This window comes from Lactuca serriola, chromosome 1 (assembly GCF_051521515.1).
Source record: "Lactuca serriola cultivar US96UC23 chromosome 1, Lser_US96UC23_V15, whole genome shotgun sequence".
Lineage (NCBI taxonomy): Eukaryota > Viridiplantae > Streptophyta > Magnoliopsida > Asterales > Asteraceae > Lactuca > Lactuca serriola.
Genome location: NC_136408.1, coordinates 88,576,458 through 88,598,894, shown reverse-complemented (window position 1 = coordinate 88,598,894; position 22,437 = coordinate 88,576,458).

Below are 22,437 nucleotides of genomic sequence, written 5' to 3'. Positions count from 1 at the left end.
CAAAAGCAGCCTTCATCTTCAACGGGGCGAACGCACGGGGGTTCTTGGCTACGACGTTGGCGGTGGAGCAACGATTCACAACGAGAACCTTCGTCGGCGGCCATAATCTATCGTGGTCTTGGCTGATCGGAACAGCAAAAGGAGGGGGTCAAATGGTTGATGAGGCTCTACTTAGCGGTGATTGAAGAAGGAGAAGGAGGACGGTCCTCGGAGTCGGTTCCTCGGTGGTGGTTGCTTGGTGACCGCAAGCTGATCGGAAAATGGGGTAGCGGCGGCACCGGTGAGGGAGTCATAAGGGTGGAGGTGGCGGCTAGGAATAGTTAGCATTAGGGTTAGGGTTCCATGTTTATGGGAGGGAAGGCCAGTGACGGGTTTAAAACCGTCTCTAATACAACTTCTTTTTGATTTTGACAAGATTGGTCCCTCCATCCCTTATCTTTTCCAAATAAATCCAAAATTTACCTTTTTAGCCCCTATTTCCATAAATCATTTCATAATAAATCCCAAAACTTACCAAATAGCCCCTGCCCTCAGAAAACTTTACAAATTGAATTTGGAATTTAGCATTTAGCCCTTGATTCCCAAAATCTATTCAAATTAAATCCCGATAATTTATCAAGTGGTCCTTGCCTTCATAATTAATTACGAATCCAGTCCAAAACTTACACTTTTAACCCCCAATCTCTAAAATTGTGACAATTAGCTCTTCGAGACCATCCATTATACATAATTATTTATTTTAGGGCTAATATTCGTTCATTAATTTATTTATTTATCTAATAAATAAACAGGGTATTACACCATCGTCCCAAACCCTAGCCACAAAACCCTAATACACTTTTGACAGTTTTGAGCCATTTTTGGTGTTCTTGTGGTTTTGAAGAGGAGGATACTTGAAGAAGGAGCAAGGAAGTGTTGGAGAAGAATAGATCCAAAAGCCTAGCTTCATTTTTGGTTCATTAGATGTATAAAGCTCCTATCTTGTCTATAGTATGCTTAGATCTCGTCGTCTTCACTTTTATTGAGTTTTTGGTCCAAGTAGCGTTGTCCTTGGGAAATGGACGTCCCAAGTGAGTATACTTCCAGATCTAGGACCTTGGAGGGCCTTCATGGCATAAAGGTGTAAAATTTATGGCCATTGAAGCCCCATGCAAGCTTTAGGGTGTCATTTTGGACTTTTAAGCTCCAAAAGGCCATTCATGGAGAGAAAGTCAGAGACTTTACGCATTCATGTAGTGTCTAGGGTCTAGATCTTAGTTTTTATGCCTTAGCTTGAAGTATTATGGATTTTGGATCAAGATCTAGGACTTAAAGAGTTAGAGTTTGAGCTAAACCCATTAAGGAAGGCTATTAATGGGTAAAGTTGGAAACTTTACCCTTAAAAGGACATTTTCCGTATGTGGATGAAGTATGGAGTTTAGATCTGAAGGATAGGAACTTAATCTCTTAAGATGGCTCAATAGACTGAAGAAATCATCGAGTCCATAGAGGAACTCGACGAGTTGGTTCGAAGTGTCCCAAGTCTGTAAGGGGCAAAACTTGACGAGTTGACTGGAGAAGTCCCGATTCGGTGGATAGGAGGAACTCGACGAGTTGTGAAAAAAAAATCGACGAGTTGGATCGTGATTTCAAGGTTTATGATTCATGGAACTCAACGAGTTGAATGATTAACTCGGCCAGTTGAGTCAACCCAGGGCATTGACTTTGACTAGAAGGCTGACTTTGACCGGGGTGTTGACTATGAATTTGAGTTTAACTAAAGTTGACCTGTAAGGGGTTATGAGGACGAAAGGGTAATTAAAGGAGATCCTTTATGTGTAAGTGTATGTTTGTAGTTGATTTAAGAGTCGAAGACAGTTCAGCTACTTCACGACATTTGAGGTGAGTTACCTTCCAGTAGGAGTGGGTCGAAGGCACTAATGTCGGCCCACTAGTAGTCGATTATAGTTGAGATGATTGTCTTTGTGATAATTGTATGGTATGCCAATATCCGTTATGCTTTTTGTGCTAGTATGCTATGATATTATGTGATAGTGGTAGGATGGGTAGGTTAGACCCTGTAGCCGGTTGAGATAAACCGGAGGGTAGGTCGGGCACCCAGATATGTCTGACAGTATGTTTATGCTATATATTATGTGGTAGTGGTAGGGGTGAAATAGTCCCCGTAGCCGGTTGAGATGAACCGAAGGGTAGGTCGGGCAACCAGATATGCCTTACAGGTTAGGTCGAGCACCCAGATGTGCTTGAAAGGGTAGGTCGGGCACCCATATATGCCTGACAGGGTAGGCCGGGCACGCAGATATGCCCGACAGTATGTTATTGTATGGGATGTGGTATAATGGGGGAACTCACTAAGTTTTGTGCTTACAGTTTTCAGTTATGGTTTCAGGTACTTCCTTTTCCAAGGGAAAAGAGACGGCATGATCGCAACACATCACGCTACATTTTCCACACTAGAGATCTTTGGGATTATTACTCTGATGATTTTTTTATTATGACATGTTTTGACTATCGATACATTGGCTTTTGATATGAGTGATTCTATGATTGTTTCACACAAATGGTTTTATAATTATGTAATTTAAAATGAAGTTTTTGGCCTTAAATTTTATGATGTTACAAGTTGATTTCAGAGTCTTGGTTTGAGGGATTCGAACACACCTTCGGGGGTGTCTGGACTCAAATCGAGGGTTTGGAAAATTTTCACAAAGAAAACAATTTTTCAAAAATTAAAATTTAAGAGTTTTGAGAAAGAACAAGGTGTATGATGCGTGCAATCGGCCAAGCTCAAGTAAATTTTCCCCAAGATACCCATACATGTTTGCTATGATAGATGATATGATTATGAGAACTGCATGCTAGATTAGGGCTAAGGACCTAGGAATGTTGCCTTATTTGCCTATTGTATGTGTATGAGAACTGCATGTTAGATTAGGGCTAAGGATCTAGGAAGATGCCTTATGTGTCTGTTGTATGTGCTTATTAAACTGCATGATAGTACTGAGTAGTCAGTGATATGCTAGCCTGATTAGGATATGCTTGGTTTCGGTTACTCAATGCCTGGATGCTACTTGCTTTGTGCTCTTAGGAGTTTTAGTTACCTTTAACTAAATAGTAAACTAATATGTTAAGTTACATATTACAAGGACTAAATAATTTTAGAAGGTTAGGTTTAGCCCTATTTCTCAGCTCTCATCTGAGTCTAACCATTGTAGGGAGAGACCTCTCATTCGAAGAATTATCTTGTCTTAGTACTATGCAATGGTATTCGCGAACTAGTTAGGGAAAGGTAGTCAGGACTTCTTATGCAACTGATGACGGAGAGTGGGTTGGAGATTACCCTAGGGTAAGCCTAGGATGAGAGTAGTACAGCGAGCAATAGTAGTAAAAAGGGACTTAGTGGAGTCAAGAGAATTCTTGAGGAAAGTACGGATAGATGTGGAAGGTAGTATGGGCCCATACTACTGAAAGCAGAGGATCCGTACTTGAATCAAGGAGAGTTGAGATTAAACCAAGGAACTTGTAGTGTGTGTGTGTGTGTGTGAAACCTCTCGAGATTATATATGACCCTGATGATTGTGTGTTTTGTTTCAGAATGGTGATGACACGTCACGGAGCAGGAGGTTCAGTCTCTGGGTCAGGTTCCGGTACAGGTTCCGAGCCGGTTGATGACGCATTGTGTGAGTTCATCGCATCTGAGATTACGAGAGGCGTCCTTGAGGCGACCCTGATGATTTTTGGGTCGATCAAGAAAGGGATCATCGAGCTGATGAGGGAACACCTTATGGAGTTCAGGAGTGACATGGTACCAGGCCAGTCAGGGACACGCACGCTCTCCTTCAAGGATTTCAGGGGATACAGAGCGCCATACTTCAGCAGGGTGAAGGACCCCATTATGGCGTGACGATGGATCGCAGACATTGAGTCTGAGCAAGTGACGAGCTTCTGCCCTGAAGGGTCGAAGGTCAGGTTTTCAGTTGGTTGCTTGAGAGAGAGGGCTAGAGACTGGTGAGAGGCGGTCAGTGACACATTGGGAGCCCCCAACCATTAAGGCTATGACCTGTTCGGACTTTGTGACCAAATTTTGAGCTGAGTTTGCGCCAACTATGGAGATTCAACAGCTAGCCAGGGAGTTCTTGGATATGCGACAGACTACTATGTCAGTGGCGGAGATTACCACCAAGTTCAGGGAGAGGGCTTTACTGGTAACTCAGTACGCAGGTGATGAGGAGATGAAGAAGACCCGGTACCATGATATGTTGAGAGCTTACATACATAAATATGTCAGCTACTCGGCATGTCCGACTTTGGATAGCATGATAGCGAGAGCGAGGGAAAGGGAGATTGATATAGAGCACATCAGGAAGAGGAAGACGGAGATTAGGCACGCGACTGGGGTTTCTGGGAAGAAATCCAATGGATTTGACTCACGGTCGAAGGGCCAGTAGGGCTGGAGCCGCTGTGGGAAATGCGGCAGGCCACACGAGGGAGTTTGCAGAGCTGAGGGATCGGGCTGCTACAAGTGCGGCAAGACTAGGCACTTTAGCAAGGATTGCACAACCCCAACCCCCACCATTTAGCCATCAGACCTGATCTTCTTTCATTGCAATCAGATTGGCCACAAAAAGGCCAACTGCCCGAGATTAACATCAGGGGAGCCAGTGGCGGTGCCATCTCCAGCGACCCTGCAGATCATGGATAGCCGACAGGGCAAGACAGATGCTCCAGTGGTGAGGATCTGAGCTTTCCAGCTGACCGGATGTGGTAACTGGTATGTTTTCTTCTCCCTAACTCTTATTAAATGTCAGTTATGATATTTATGTTTTTATATTTTAGGTTTTTTGTTTAGGATCGTTCCATGTGAACGCTATCCTGGTACAGGTGTTATTTGACTCGGGGGCTACCCGATCATTCGTATCTCTTGCACTCAGCAAGAGGTTTGCTGATTCTTCACACATGTTGGACTGTCCTTTAGAGGTCGATATTGCTGACGTCCGGTCCTTCCGGGCATCTGAGGTCTACAGAGATTGTGTCTTGAGGATGTGTAATGAGTGTTACCTCGTGAATTTGGTTCCCATTCCTTTGTGTGGGAACAAGGTCATCATAGGCATGGACTGGTTGAGCCCTAATGGGGCGGTGATCGACTGTGAGCAACAGTTGGTTCGTGTCAGGACCCCAAGTGGGGGACAGTTGGTGATTCCGGGCGAGAGGCCGCAGCACGGGCCGACTTTGTGTTCAACAGCAAGAGTTAGGCGCTACCTGCAGTAGGGTTGCACAGGTTATTTCTGATGGGTTTTATACAAAAGAATATTCTATATGCTCATGCAAACCCTAAAGCTTGGATCTAGGTTTCCCTATTGTATATGCAATTCATCCAAGACTTATGAACCCTAGATCTAGCATACATATTTCGAAATTATCATATAAGATCAAATCTAGATTATTACCTCTTCAAGAATGGCTTGAATCTTCTTCTTCTCTTGGACCTTAGAGTCACAAATGTCACTCCTCTAATGGCTTACAAACACCACAAGCAAGAGGATGATATTGGAAAGAGGGGAGGAGGCACAATTTCGGCTATGAACTCTTCTAAGGTTTTTGTAACACTCGTGTTTCTAGCCTAGGCATTTGTATTGAGTTAATAGTCTAGGTTAACCTTTGTAACTCATTTTGAAGAAATGAAAAGGAATTATGTGAATATTATGTGAATTATGTGTTTTATGCTTAATTATTAGGGCTTAATTAATTAAGAATAAAAATAAGTGTCAAAATTAAAGTGTGAGATAAGCCTGATATCTTTACATAAAGTTGTAGTGGTCGAAACAAAGATTTCGGGGATATAAAGAATACCAAAATCCGAGTTATAACGAAGAAGTTATGACCTGTCGAAGTTTCGCGACAAAACCGGCACGGTGCTGAATGTCGTAAAAAGTGAGTTTTTGATAAACTACTTTTTAGCCTTAGTAATCTAAACGAAATTCGTAGTATTCTTTAAACCGAGAAGTTCGATAAAAAGAACGCCCAAATCTGACTTCGTATGAGGAAGTTATGATTTTTCGAAGTTTCAGCGTAGCACTAGACAGCTAAAAACTCAAATTTTAGATCAAGCGATTTTTAGCCGACACAACCTAAACGAGAATTGAAGGTCTCGTCATTAGGAGCACAACGGTAAAAAGTCTGACGAAAACGGACGTCGGATGAAGAAGTTATGAATTTTTAACGGATTTCCTGTCCCGGTCTGTTAAAAATAATAATATAAAATTTAAAGTCAAAATTAGCCGACGAAATCTAAACGGAAGTTGTAGATCATAATTTTAGCTACGCGTGCATATAAAGAACGTCAAAAACGGAGCTCGTATGCGAAATTTATGGATTTTAGAAGTTTTGGCGCGAAAACCGAGAAATTTCGCATAGTCACACTTTGCCACGTCACCCTCGCCTCGCATGCGCCACGTGTCCTGCTGAGTCACCGCAGCTGCTGAGTCATCCGAGCACATGGCACTATCCGAAGTGGTCCAGTGAAGATCCGACGCGTGCCTTCTCCCTCGTGTCCGAGCCCTCGCAGAAGCCACGTGCTTCCTTCATCGGATTCGGACTTCGGTCCAATCACAGGCCGCCAGCAGCTCCTTCGCACGCGCAGACCTCATGCGAGCCTCCCCCCCTCTGTGAGCCTTCTCAGTCGTCGGATCAGAAGACCTCCTGACCGTCCGATCAGAAGCCTCGCCCCTATAAATAGAAGGGTGCGAGACCTCCCGGGTATTTTTGGAATTTTGCCATATTTAGCCCCTAAACCCATATTTTCTTCATATTAACATCCCGCAAAGCCCCGGTATCGATTGTAAAGCCCGGAACATGCCACGAAGTGCCTGAGAAGCCTGAAAATTTTATTTTTTCGGTTTCGAAGCCCGACTTTTACAAAGCCCGGTTTCTCAATAAAACTCCCGGTTTTATTAGAAACGATCGTTTTAGGAAACGAATTGCTGCCCGATTATCATCAAATCATGTGAGTGTATAGTCACTTTCATTTTACACATAGATATGAAGTATTTACCTTATAATACGTGCTATGTGTAAATATATTAATTATTTATTTGAGGTAATTGTTGTGTTGATGTTTTATACAAGTTTTAAACTGTATAAGTATTTTTATCTACAAATATGTTGGGTAGAACATGGGTAGATTGTGATGTGTGATAAAATAAAATTAATGAGAGGTCTCGATGTGTTTTGAGATCCAGTCATCTAGCTGTGACAACCCGATATTTCAACTCTTTGTAATGGCCTAATAAGTCAAGTATTGTAACCACTTTTGAGTTAATAAAATTGACTTTGATAATAAAATGTCCAAAAAGTTCTATTTAAATTCCTTCTATGTTTAAATGTCATTAAACCATGATCGTACGTAAAAAGAACGCCCAAATCCGACTTCGTATATTGAAGTTATGATTTTTCCAAGTTCGACTTAGCAACAGACAGCTAAAAACTCGAATCAGAGATCGAGCGACTTTTGGTCGGAATGACCTAAACGAGAATCGAAGGTCTCGACAATGGTATTTCAGCGGTGAAAAGTCTGGCAAAAACCAACGTCAGATAAAGAAGTTATGAAGTTTTAAAGAAATTCCTTAATCACGTCATTTTATAATTAAATAATAAAAATAATTTCGGAATTTGCCAACGGAGTCTAAACGAAAGTTGTAGACCGTAGTCTCACCTACGCGTGGATATAAAGACCATCAAAAACGGAGTTCGTATGAAGAAGATATGATTTTTTGAAGTTTATTAAATAAATTATATATAAATTTAATTCAACAATCCGGTAATATCCGAAGGAGGAGTCAGCGTCCTCATCCGAGTTACGCGCTGCGTAACCCCGTACGCCCCGCGTACCCGAGGGCCTTGGTCTTGGTCCGTCCACGTCGCCCCTATGCGAAGCTACCCGACCCGTCCCATCCGAAGCCGAGGCAGTCGAGGACTCGGTCATGCATGACGTACGAGTACGCGCTGCGTACAAGCGTACGCCCCGCGTGTGACATCCCCATTTTCACGGCCAGAAAAGACCGATTTTGTTTATGCTTTATAAAAATCAGAGTACTTCATTTTATAAAAATGTTGCGGAATTTGTTCCCAGAAAAACATGGTAAATACGTTATTAAAACATTTTCGATGAAACGTATTTATTTCATTTTAAAACGTTTGGGATGTCATCGTTAATACAGAAACATAAGCATAAACAGAACTTACAATTATTTACACTAGTGATCTACATCTCTTTAAATCTCTCAGTGTATTGTGACTTCATATCAACACCTGTGATAAAAATAAACTGAGTGGGTCAGGTTGGGAAACCTGGTGAGCACATAGGGTTTTCAACCCACAATAATATAATTATTATTTTTAAACATCAAACAATCAACCCAATTACCCATTCCCGTTATCCTCACATTACGTCCCTAAAACATCTAACACAAGGGACCTAGTCAAAGGACTATCATTGGGATGGAGTATATCTGGTGAGCACACAGTTCACACAGTTCGAATAAACACACAGTTCGAATAAACACACAGTTCGGTTAAACACAAAGTTCGAATAAACACCTACAGGTTGCGAGCCTGTTAGTGTTCCACTGGACTGTCTAGAATAGTCCGTGGTCATCATCTATACTCCGCTAGATGACTAGATCATCAAGAACATCTATAACGAGGCATCTCATTATTTCATTTTATCACACAGCAACTAATACATCTACCCATGTTTTACCCAACACATTTTGTAGATATAAAATACATATACAGTTTAAATCATTGAAAACATGTATAAAACGTTCATCCAGCATAGATAGCAAGTATACAGATAATATACACACACAGCACGTAATTTATATAAAATACTTCATATCTATGTGTAAGCTGAAAGTAACTATGCACTCACCTGAGAAGGTGGTGACTCGGTACTCGGACAGCGCTTCGTTTACTTTAAAATAATTTCCTTTGACGAAACCTAGTATTATCACCACTAGATTTTAGTCTAATATTACCGTGACTAATTATTAGTCTTATTATTATTATTATTATTATTATTATTATTATTATTATATAAGCGTTTAAACAATACTTTCCAACTACTATGTACAGACAGGGGCCAGACATAAAACACCGGAGGGCAGGACCATTTTGGCGTATAGCACTTCTGAAATCCAACAACCCTATGCGGCCCTTTAAACCAGATTCCCCGTACCGCGAGTAGTTAAAAGATATTATAACGACACTTATATAAGTCATAATAATAGCCCAAATATTTATTATAAATTTATAATAACAATACTAATTTTAAATATAAACTATATTTAAAATAGGGTAAACATAACTTACTTTCAAGGGGATTTTAGCTAGGAGTCGGGCTCTGCAGGGGCAGAACTTCGTCGCTGAATCTTTCTAAGAAAGATTCGTGCAGCGCTTCAGCGCTCACCTTACTATACTAAAACTACAGAAAGAGAAGTCGAATCACGAGGGACCGAAATGCTCGGGGGATAAGGAGAGAAAGACTCTTGAATCAAGAGAATGGTGCAAGAAATATGAGAGCCCAAGGCTCTTATTTATACTAATTGAATTTTCAAAAACTACCCTCCATAATTACTTAATGACCTTTTAGTTATATAAACAACTAAACACCCCTCTATAATACTATTTTAAATGGATTTAATGATCTTTGTACTAAACTAATGTCGAAAGAACTCAACATTAGTTTTATAATAACCGCATCGTCGATACCTTTCTAATGATATATACATATGTATATATATGTGTACGTATACATGATTTATACTTTATTTTAATACGTAAATATACTACTATAATTTGTAACTCGCTCATACGAACTCCGTTTTTGACGTTATTTATATCCACGCGTAGGTGGAGACATACTCTACAACTTTCGTTTAGACTCCGTTGGTTAATTTTGACTTTATTTTTAAAGTTATATTTTTAACAGGCCAGGACAGGATTGGTCCGTTAAAATCTCATAACTTCTTTATTCGATGTCCATTTTCGTCTGTATTTTTATCGTTACGCTACTAATAACGAGATCTTCGATTCTTGTTTAGGTTGTGTCGGCTAAAAATCAATCGATCTAAAATTCGAATTTCGGGCTGTACACCGCTAATCCGAAACTTCGAAAAATCATAACTTCTTCATACGAAGTCAGATTTGGGCGTTCTTTTTATCGATGTTCTTAGTTTAACATATTCTACGACTTTTGTTTAGAGTGCTAAGGCTAAATCTCTATATATCATCAATTTACTATTTACGCTTCCCGGCGCCGTGCCGGTTCCGACGCGAAACTTCGACGGGTCATAACTTCTTCGTTATAACTCGGATTTCAGCGTTCTTCATATGTACGGAAACCTTGTGACATATTCTACAAATTGGTTAAGATTATTTATTCTAAATAATATTTTTGTCAAAAAGTCGTTTTCGACCCCTATTGCCTCTAAATTGACTAGCCCGGATCTGCGGGCGTTACACTGCGTACCGAGGCTTCTCAGACCCCCTATAAATAGAGATGCGAGGGTTCCCGGAAATTCACCCCATTTCTCTCCTTTCTCTCAGGATCTTGCCTCGATTTTCGTGCCCGTTCAAACCCGAAGCTCTGGTCTTTTTGCTCAAGTCCCGAGGGTCGATTTTACTCCCGAGATTCCCGAGAATCCCGAGAAAAATCCGTTTCCCAAGACGAAACTCTGCCCGGTTTTCCATCTCGCTATCTTCAAACTTTCAAGTGAGTTCATACCCCTTAATTAACCTTTTTAAGATATTCTAAATGCTTTTATATGCTTTCAAGGGGGGGAATACAAGTAAAACACACGAGTATTATCGTGTGTTACATAAAGAATTATTTTATATGCTTTTATATATCCAAATCACATGTGATTTATAAACTTTATAGGAAACTTTCGTATATAAAATATGTTACAATAGAATTCTACCTTTTGAAATATAAATTTTTGTAATGCATGTATAAACTAAACATTTTCTTAGATTATATGTATATTTGTCTACCTTAGGCTCTACAAAAATCTATGCTTTCATAACAAATGATTTCTTTTCTAGGTATTTCTAAACACACGAGACACACTTTTAAAACTATAATAGGTATAGTTTTACGAACAAATTTCTAACTATTAGAAACATGATTTTCAAGAAGTCACTTTCATATACAAGAACAAACGAACATTTTAACACGTAAATCTGTTTTTATACCATGGTTTTGTGAGACATAAACTTCACGTACGTTCGAGTACACATTTCAAGTCCTGTATTATATACCAGAATCCCTTGGAGGGGGAGCATGGTGTTTGTGTATAGATCTATACGGGCTTGACAACCCGCGCCCTGACTGTTAGCTACAGTTCACCATTTGGGGTAACAAACGTCATAACATTCCAACGCCTGAAGAACGTTGTGTATAGGCATTCCGAGTCAATAGTATGGTTATAAAACTCACATGGGGTATTAAAAATGCATTGATTTACAAGGTTTTCAAACACATTGGTTATTTTACACTTACATACATTTTAGAAACAAACATGGGTCTTGAGAGAAGGCTACTTTTATACTAGTAGAAAATATAGGATTTTCTAAACACAACACAACCAAGGACAAAACATTTCATTTCATACAAACATTGTCATTTAAATAATTATGAAACTCACCAGCTTAAATGTTGATCTACTCTTTCAAAATTACTTGTATGTCCCAGGAAATCAGTAATTTCAGGTATCATTATGCTTTTGATGAAGGGATGCTGCGGCGCCAGTTTAATCTCATATTTTGACATCATATTGTAATTGGTTTTGAACATGTAACTTTTGACAAATGTAAACGTTCAATTATATATGTGATGGTTGTATTGCTTTCTTTACTATGTATTCATTTGTTACGTTACCACATGAAGTCATCCGCCCCTGAACGTTTCCGCCGTTCAGGTTTGGGGGTGTGACAGATTGGTATCAGAGCAATGTTTATAGTGAACTAAGTATATCGAACCACATAAGATATACAAACTATAAATGCTTAAGGGACTAACACTCTCTGAAAAAACATTTTTCTTTTTACACTTAAGCAGTGTTACGTTTAACTTAAATTGATAGTTCATTTAAGTACAATTACATGCATACAACAAATTATTTTCATGATATCTAACTATACAACAAGTATTTAGACAAGTTGACACTACGATTAAGCCTCGATATATGTAATCAGATTTTGGACAAATATAGTGTGATCAACTATATTTGCCCAAGATTGGACCAACGTATATCGAGGAATGATCGTAGTAAGCAACAAGTCAAAACTTACCAAACCGTTACTAGAATCAAACACAATAATTTAAATACTATAGGAGTATTTGCTACCTAAACTAGTTTAACTTACATGTTTTGCAAGTTTCAACTTTATTCAACTCCTATAACCCTATTTCTCGTACAGTCAAATGGCTGGATTTCACCACCCCGGCGACCCCTACTTTCCCAACCAAGGCAACGGAGGATGGGTCGAAGATGATCCCGAAGAGGACGAGGAACCCATAGAAGTGGATGATGACTCCGGTACCGACTCAGAACCGGAAGTGATCGATCCACCACCCGTTCAACCTCCCGTCTTCGTAAGGAACTTTCAAGGACCGACTCCCGTCTGGGGAAGTCACCTCCATCATTGGAGCCAACAACAGAACTTACGCCCTCCCTACAGCATGTGCCGGGACTTCTATGATTTCCGCGGAGGAGGTTCGGCTGATCAGGCACTCCCGGTAATGGTGGGTAAACTAGCCAATCAGTCCTATCAGTCCGGAGTTCAAGCTAGCCGACTCCGGGATGTCAACGTGGAAGTGCAGGTCCACACTTCTGACATACGTAGGCTGGACAAGATACAAGACAATGCTCAACTCCAAACCGAGGCGTTCCAAGCGCAAATGATTGCAGCCCTCGCTGAACTGAGAGAACAACAAGCCGCTTTTGATAGGCGTCTAATGGAGTCGAAGCAATCTGATGCAGAGTCAAGCTCCAAGCGCAACCTACGTCGCAAGTAGTGCTTGTCAAAGACTCAAATTTTGTTATAGCTTAGGACCTCGGCTAAAATTCTTTAAATTTCTCAAACTTTGTAATCGGAGACCCTTATAGGGGTCAAATTTTCATGATCGTTGTATCAACTTTTATATTAATATAAGTGACACTATTATTACTACGTTGAGTATTTCGTTCAAACCTTGAAAAGTCTTTGAGAAACCAAATACTTGTTTCATACTTTCAGTCTTACAAATAACTTTCATTCTTCTATTTTAAGACTCATACTAGCATCTGTTGTTGAACTATAGCAATTTAGTTCATGAGACACATTAATTCTCTATTCTATGGAATTCTTATCTTTACCTTTTCAACCTATAATTGAAGGATGCCTCCACGTAGGAATCCAAGGCGAAACAACGGTGGGGAAGCACCTGTACCACCACTACCTCCACCACCTCAATTTGATGCTGTTATGTTCCAAGCAGCAGTCACCGCAGCGGTAGCAGCTGCCATGTCACAGATCAATAACTCGAGTACTAATGGCTCGGGATCTGGCACACACCCATCCAACCATGGCGAGAGTCATGGACCACCCCAGGAATGCACCTATAAGGACTTTACTAATGCCAAGCCCCGGATGTTTTATGGATCTGGTGGTGTGTTAGCCCTGAGATAGTGGATTGAAAGGACAGAGTCAGTCTTTGAAATCTGCTCCTGTCCCGAGCACAGCAAGGTCAAATTTGCAACTTTCACCCTTATTGATAGAGCTTTAACTTGGTGGAATGGCCACGTTAAAGTACTTACTCTGATTGTGGCAAACTCCATAAGCTGGGAGAGCCTAAAATCCATGATGATGATAGAATACTGCCCACGGGGAGAGATTCAAAAGCTCGAACACGAACTATGGACTCTCGGAATGGTTGGTACCGACATCGCAACTTATACCAACAGATTCTGCGATCTGGCAATCCTTTGCCCAGATATGATTGCTCCCGAGAGCAAGAAAATAGAAAGGTACATCTAGGGACTGACGCCCCAAATACGATCAAGCGTGTTAGCTTCCAAACCTGAAACCTTTGAAAGTGCTAAGGAACTGGCACAATCTCTGATTGACTACGAAGGTCATCAGAACTCAACCTTTTCTGCACCAGAACCACAGAAAGGAAACAACAACAACAACAACAACAACAACAACAACAACAACAACAACAACAGGAAGAGAGTATGGAATAAAGGGAAGGGTGGGTCTTCCCAAGAATCCGCAAAGAAACAACTAGTTTCAGTGAATGCTGCCACTGTACCTACTACAGTCCCTACAAATCCCTACCCCATAAAGCCTTATGTGGGTAACCTTCCAAAGTGCACCAAATGCACTTACCACCACCATGGACCTTGCCGGGAAATGCAGTGCGCCAACTGCAACAGGAAGGGACACACAACCCGTTTCTGCAAGGACCCCGCAAAACCGATCACTCAAGTTCCCAGTGCGGGTGTAGCCCAGACTTGCTACGGTTGTGTTGAGGTGGGCCACTACAAGAGGAACTGCCCTAAGGCAGCAGGCACCGGCGGTGTGGGACGAGTTTTGGCGATAGGCCACGACGAAGCTGTAGCTGACCCAACTGTAGTTGCTGGTACGTTCGTTCTCGATAATTCATATGCATGCATATTATTCGATAGTGGAGCGGAGAGAAGCTTCGTGAGTCAAAACTTTATTCATTTACTTAAACCTAAACCTAGCAAGTTAGAAAAATCATTCACTGTAGAGATGGCCAATGGAAAAACCGAAAACACTAACTGCATATACATGGGCTGTACGTTAACTTTAGACGGCCATTCTTTTCCAATCAATCTCATGTCGGTCCAAATTAAAAGTTTCGACGTCATAGTCGGCATGGATTGGTTGAGTCTTCTTCGCGCCGACATCATGTGCTTTGAGAAAGCAGTCCGTCTTAATCTCCCTAACAACGAAACATTAGTTATCTACGGCGACAAATCAAGTACAAACCTTCACATCATTTCGTGCATCCAAGCTCGAAAGTGCTTGCGGAAGGATTGTCCAACATTCCTAGCGCACATCGTTGATACAAGTCAAGAACTGAAGGACATCAAGAACATTTCAGTAGTACGCGACTTTCCCGATATCTTTCCAGAAGAACTACCAGGATTACCACCACAACGCCAAGTCGAATTCAGAATCGACTTAGTTCCAGGGGCTACCCCAGTAGCGAAGTCACCTTATCATCTCGCACCAGCAGAGATGCAGGAACTTTCCAGTCAACTTAATGAACTCCTTCACAAAGGATTCATAAGACCAAGTTTCTCACCTTGGGGAGCACCGGTCCTGTTTGTAAAGAAGAAAGACGGATCATTCCGTATGTGCATCGACTACAGAGTGCTGAACAAACTTACTGTCAAGAACCGTTATCCTCTACCCCGTATTGACGACCTATTCGATCAACTTCAAGGAGCAAACTACTTCTCAAAGATAGATCTACGATCCGGATATCACCAATTACGAGTTCTAGAGGGGGATATTCCAAAGACAGCTTTCCGAACTCGTTATGGACACTACGAACTTGTAGTGATGCCGTTCGGATTAACCAATGCACCAGCAGTATTTATGGACCTAATGAATAGGGTATGCCGTCCTTACTTGGATCAGTTCGTCATCGTCTTTATCGATGATATACTTGTCTACTCCCGAAGTGAGGAAGAGCATAGTCAGCACCTACGAAAAGTCCTAGAAACACTGCGAACAGAGAAACTCTATGCGAAGTTCTCTAAATGCGAATTTTGGATTCGAAGAGTCGAATTTTTAGGCCACGTTGTTAGCGAGAAAGGTATACACGTGGACCCCTCCAAAATTAAGGCCATTGAGAACTGGTCGGCACCAAAGACACCTACAGAAATTCGTCAATTTCTAGGTCTCGCTGGCTACTATCGCAGATTCATAAAGAACTTCTCTAGCATTGCGAAACCTCTTGCTACATTAACCCAGAAAGGCGTGGCCTTTGGCTGGGAAGCGAAACAAGAAAAGGCATTCCAGACGCTAAAACAGGCCTTGTGCACCGCACCGATACTATCCCTCCCCGAAGGGATAGAAGACTTCGTAGTGTATTGCGATGCGTCAAATCAAGGACTTGGTTGTGTTCTTATGCAGAGAGGGAAGGTTATTGCTTATGCCTCCCGACAGCTTAAGACACACGAAGTGAACTATACGACACACGATCTTGAGTTAGGAGCAGTGGTATTTGCTCTGAAGATCTGGAGACACTACTTATACGGAACAAAGAGTACTATTTTCACCGATCACAAGAGCCTTCAACACATTTTCGATCAGAAGGAACTCAACATGCGACAACGACGATGGGTTGAGTTACTAAATGACTACGAATGTGAAATTCGTTATCATCCTGGCAAGGCCAACGTGGTAGTTGACGCCCTCAGTCGAAAGGAATACACTGGTCGGAGGGTCAAATCTCTGACTATGACTATCCATTCCTACTTATCCACATAAATTAAGGAGGCACAAATGGAAGCTTTGCAACCTGAAAATGTGGCGGGTGAATCCCTGCGAGGAATGGAAAATAATCTAGAAGTCAAGGGTGGCAGAGCTTACTATCTCATGGACCGAATCTGGACCCCGAAACATGGTGGTTTCAGAAACGTAGTCATGACCGAAGCACACAACTCAAGATATTCCGTTCACCCAGGTTCAGATAAAATGTATCGGGATCTTAAGAAACTGTACTGGTGGCCTAACATGAAAGCAGAAATTGCTACCTTCATAAGTAAATGCCTTACTTGTGCTAAGGTTAAGGTCGAGTATCAGAAACCGTCAGGATTACTACAACAACCGGAGATACCAGAATAGAAATGGGAGCGGATTACTATGGACTTCATAACCAAGTTACCCAAGACAATGAGTGGACTCGATACCATATGGGTCATCGTCGACAGATTGACCAAATCCGCACATTTCCTACCCATCAAGGAGACTGACAAAATGGAAAAGCTTACAAGAACTTACTTAAGGGAAGTAGTGCGACTGCATGGTGTTCCGATATCCATTATCTCCGATAGAGATAGTAGATTCACTTCAAGATTCTGGCAGTCACTACAAAGTTCCCAGGGGACTAGGCTAGACATGAGTACAGCCTACCACCCACAAACAGACGGGCAAAGTGAGAGAACGATACAAACTTTAGAAGATATGCTAAGAGCCTGTGTGATTGACTTTGGAAAGGCATGGGATATCCATTTACCCTTTGTCGAATTTTCATACAACAATAGTTATCATACAAGCATAAAGGCTGCTCCGTTCGAAGCCCTCTATGGTTGAAAGTGCAGATCCCCTCTGTGCTGGACTGAAGTTGGCGATACCCAAATAGCTAAAGGAAGAGTTCCTGAAAGCACTCTCACCGGTCCGGAAATCATACGAGAAATGACAGAGAAGATCGTTCAGATTCGTGAGCGATTGAAAGCCTCTAGAGACCGACAGAAAAGCTACACTGACCAAAGGAGGAAACCTTTGGAATTCCAGGTAGGAGACCATGTTTTATTAAAGGTCTCACCGTGGAAGGGTTTAATACGCTTTGGAAAGCGAACGAAACTAAATCCAAGATACATAGGGCCTTTCGAGATTCTTGCCAGAATCGGCCCTGTGGCTTACAAGCTTAACCTACCGCGTGAACTTAGTAACATACATCCAACCTTCCACGTCTCGAACTTGAAAAAGTGTCTGTCCGATGAGACTCTTGTTATTCCACTCGACGAGATCAAGATCAACGAGATCCTCAAATTTGTGGAAGAACCAGTAGAAATCATGGACCGAGAGGTCAAACAAACAAAACAAAGTCGCATACCCATCGTGAAGGTTCGCTGGAACGCCAAGCGGGGACCTGAATTCACATGGGAACGCGAAGATCAGAAGAAACAAAAGTACCCTCATCTATTTCTTGTTCACTAGTATCTTTACTACTTTAAATTTCGGGACGAAATTCCCTCTAACGGGGGGATGATGTGACAACCCGATATTTCAACTCTTTGTAATGGCCTAATAAGTCAAGTATTGTAACCACTTTTGAGTTAATAAAATTGACTTTGATAATAAAATGTCCAAAAGGTTCTATTTAAATTCCTTCTATGTTTAAATGTCATTAAACCATGATCGTACGTAAAAAGAACGCCCAAATCCGACTTCGTATATTGAAGTTATGATTTTTCCAAGTTCGGCTTAGCAACAGACAGCTAAAAACTCGAATCGGAGATCGAGCGACTTTTGGCCGGAATGACCTAAACGAGAATCGAAGGTCTCGACAATGGTATTTCAGTGGTGAAAAGTCTGGCAAAAACCGACGTCAGATAAAGAAGTTATGAATTTTTAAAGAAATTCCTTAATCACGTCATTTTATAATTAAATAATAAAAATAATTTCGGAATTTGCCAACGGAGTCTAAACAAAAGTTGTAGAGCGTAGTCTCACTTACGCGTGGATATAAAGACCATCGAAAACGGAGTTCGTATGAAGAAGATATGATTTTTTGAAGTTTATTAAATAAATTATATATAAATTTAATTCAAAAATCCGGTAATATCCGAAGGAGGAGTCAGCGTCCTCATCCGAGTTACGCGCTGCGTAACCCCGTACGCCCCGCGTACCCGAGGGCCTTGGTCTCGGTCCGTCCACGTCACCCCTATGCGAAGCTACCCGACCTGTCCCATCCGACCCGTCCCATCCGAAGCCGAGGCAGTCGAGGACTCGGTCATGCATGACGTACGAGTACGCGCTGCGTACGAGCGTACGCCCCGCGTACCGAGGCTTCTCAGACCCCCTATAAATAGAGATGCGAGGGTTCCCAAAAATTCACCCCATTTCTCTCCTTTCTCTCACGATCTTGCCTCGATTTCCGTGCCCGTTCAAACCCGAAGCTCTGGTCTTTTTGCTCAAGTCCCGAGGGTCGATTTTACTCCCGAGATTCCCGAGAATCCCGAGAAAAATCCGTTTCCCAAGACGAAACTCTGCCCGGTTTTCCATCTCGCTATCTTCAAACTTTCAAGTGAGTTCATACCCCTTAATTAACCTTTTTAAGATATTCTAAATGCTTTTATATGCTTTCAAGGGGGGGGGGGAATACAAGTAAAACACACGAGTATTATCGTGTGTTACATAAAGAATTATTTTATATGCTTTTATATATCCAAATCACATGTGATTTATAAACTTTATAGGAAACTTTCGTATATAAAATATGTTACAATAGAATTCTACCTTTTGAAATATAAATTTTTGTAATGCATGTATAAACTAAACATTTTCTTAGATTATATGTATATTTGTCTACCTTAGGCTCTACAAAAATCTATGCTTTCATAACAAATGATTTCTTTTCTAGGTATTTCTAAACACACGAGACACACTTTTAAAACTATAATAGGTATAGTTTTACGAACAAATTTCTAACTATTAGAAACATGATTTTCAAGAAGTCACTTTCATATACAAGAACAAACGAACATTTTAACACGTAAATCTGTTTTTATACCACAATTTTGTGAGACATAAACTTCACGTACGTTCGAGTACACATTTCAAGTCCTGTATTATATACCAGAATCCCTTGGAGGGGGAGCATGGTGTTTGTGTATAGATATATACGGGCTTGACAACCCGCGCCCTGACTGTTAGCTACAGTCCACCATTTGGGGTGACAAACGTCATAACATTCCAACGCCTGAAGAACATTGTGTATAGGCATTATGAGTCAATATTATGGTTATAAAACTCACATGGGGTATTAAAAATGCATTGATTTACAAGGTTTTCAAACACATTGGTTATTTTACACTTACATACATTTTAGAAACAAACATGGTTCTTGAGAGAAGGCTACTTTTATACTAGTAGAAAATATAGGATTTTCTAAACACAACACAACCAAGGACAAAACATTTCATTTGATACAAACATTGTCATTTAAATACTTATGAAACTCACCAGCTTAAATGTTGATCTACTCTTTCAAAATTACTTGTATGTCCTAGGAAATCAGTAATTTCAGGTATCATTATGCTTTTGATGAAGGGATGCTGCGGCGCCAGTTTAATCTCATATTTTGACATCATATTGTAATTGGTTTTGAACATGTAACTTTTGACAAATGTAAACGTTCAATTATATATGTGATGGTTGTATTGCTTTCTTTACTATGTATTCATTTGTTACGTTACCACATGAAGTCATCCGCCCCCGAACGTTTCCGCCGTTCAGGTTTGGGGGTGTGACACTAGCGGAGTTTGGATGACGACCACGGACTCTCTAGACAGTCCAGTGGGAAACATTAGCAGGTCCGCAACCTGTAGGTGTTAATGAACTAAGAGTGTTCATTCGCTGTACTCCATCCCCCTCATGGTTGCCTTTAGGACATGTATGGCTGAGGAAACCCCTTAGCAGTAGTGTCCATCCCGATGATATTATTTAGACTAGGTCCCTTGTGATAAGTGTTTAGGTACATAAAGTGAGGATAACGGGAACGGGTAATCAGGGTTATTGTTGATTGATGAACTTAGTAAGTTTATTATTATTGTGGGTTGAAAACCCTATATGCTCACCAGGCTCCCAAGCCTGACCCACTCAGCCTTTTATGTTACAGGTAGTGGACCCTGAGCATAGTCGGAGGACAACGAGAGATTTTTGGATTATAGGCCAGTAGTTGTAAATAACTGTTGAAAGGCTTATAATGTCTTGTTTATGCTTTTGATCTGTATCGGAACATGACATCCCGAGGTGTTGATATATATATATATATATATATATATATATATATATATATATATATATATATATATATATATATATATATATGGAAAACATATACCTTCTTAATGAAGGGTTTTGATAAACTTTTATCATATTTTGTTTGGGGACCAATTCCGCAACATCTTTTAAAAAGAATTCTCTGATTTTATTTTAAAAAACATAAATTAAATCGGTCTTTTCTGGCCGAGAAATTAGGGGATGTCACAGTTTTAGTGGTCGAAAAGTGATGCCCTAGGGGTCTATTTATACTTGTGTTGCTAGGGTTTTAGTTAAAACCCAAATGGACAACTTATGCCTTAAGCAGTCCAAGGAACCTTCTGGAATAATGCCTCTATGGCCGAAATTAAGATGGACACATCCTTAATTTCGTCCATGCCTAATCCATAAGGCTTCTCAGCCCAATATTCAACTATCACACAATTGACAGTTCTAGTCCACTTTATTTAATTAATGTCTTTTAGCCACAAAATTAATTCTAAATTAATTCTAAATTAATTCTTGTCTAATATTAATTAAACTATATAATTTCTCTTTTAATATATTATTCATATAATATATTAATAAACCATAATAACCTCTCTTTCTCTTTGAATCATCCTATCAAGTTGCTTTGGTGAAGGCAACCGAAAAGGATCATGCACAACCGGGTCAAGTACATACCAAATATAGTTACGGGCTTAGACACTAATCCAACAATTTTGCCTACATCATGGATACCCAAGAGGCGGGTGAGGCGACTGTGAATGATGTGCCAGTAGTAGGGGAGTATCCGGATGTGTTCCTGGAGGGGTTGCTTGGGATACCTCTGAAAGAGACAGGTGGAATTTAAGATTGACCTAGTCCCTAGTGCGGCTCCGATTGCCAAGGCACCATACCGGTTGGCTCCTCCTGAGATGAAGGAGTTGTGTACATAGTGGCAAGAGCTGTTAGACAAGGGATTTATCAGGTCGAGCAGTTCATCATGTGGAGCCCCGATCCTGTTTGTGAAGAAGAAGGACGGGTTACATTGGATGTGTATAGATTACCGGGAGCTAAACAAGGTAACGGTGAAGAACCATTACCCACTCCCAAGGATTGATGATCTCTTCGATCAGCTTCAAGGGGAATCTTGGATTCCAAGATATATTTGCGTTTAGGCTATCACCAGATGCGAGTCAGAGATGATGATGTATAGAAGACTACTTTTCGGACTCACTACGGCCACTATGAGTTCGTGGCGATGCTCTTTGGGCTCACCAATGCCCCTTCCGCATTCATGGACCTCATGAACTGGGTATGCAGACCAATGTTGGATCGATTTGTGACAGTCTTTATTGATGACATGTTGGTTTACTTCAAGACACAGGAGCAGCATGAGGAGCACTTGCGAGAGGTGTTGGATACCCTCAAGAGGGAGAGCTTGTATGCTAAGTTCTCCAAGTGCGAGTTCTGGTTGTGCGAGGTGTAGTTTCTAGGGCACCTTGTCAACCAGAATGGTATTTTGGTCGACCCAGCCAAAGTGGAGGTCGTGATGAGATGGGAGGTTCTAAAGTCTCGATTTGAGATTCGGAGTTTCCTCGGTTT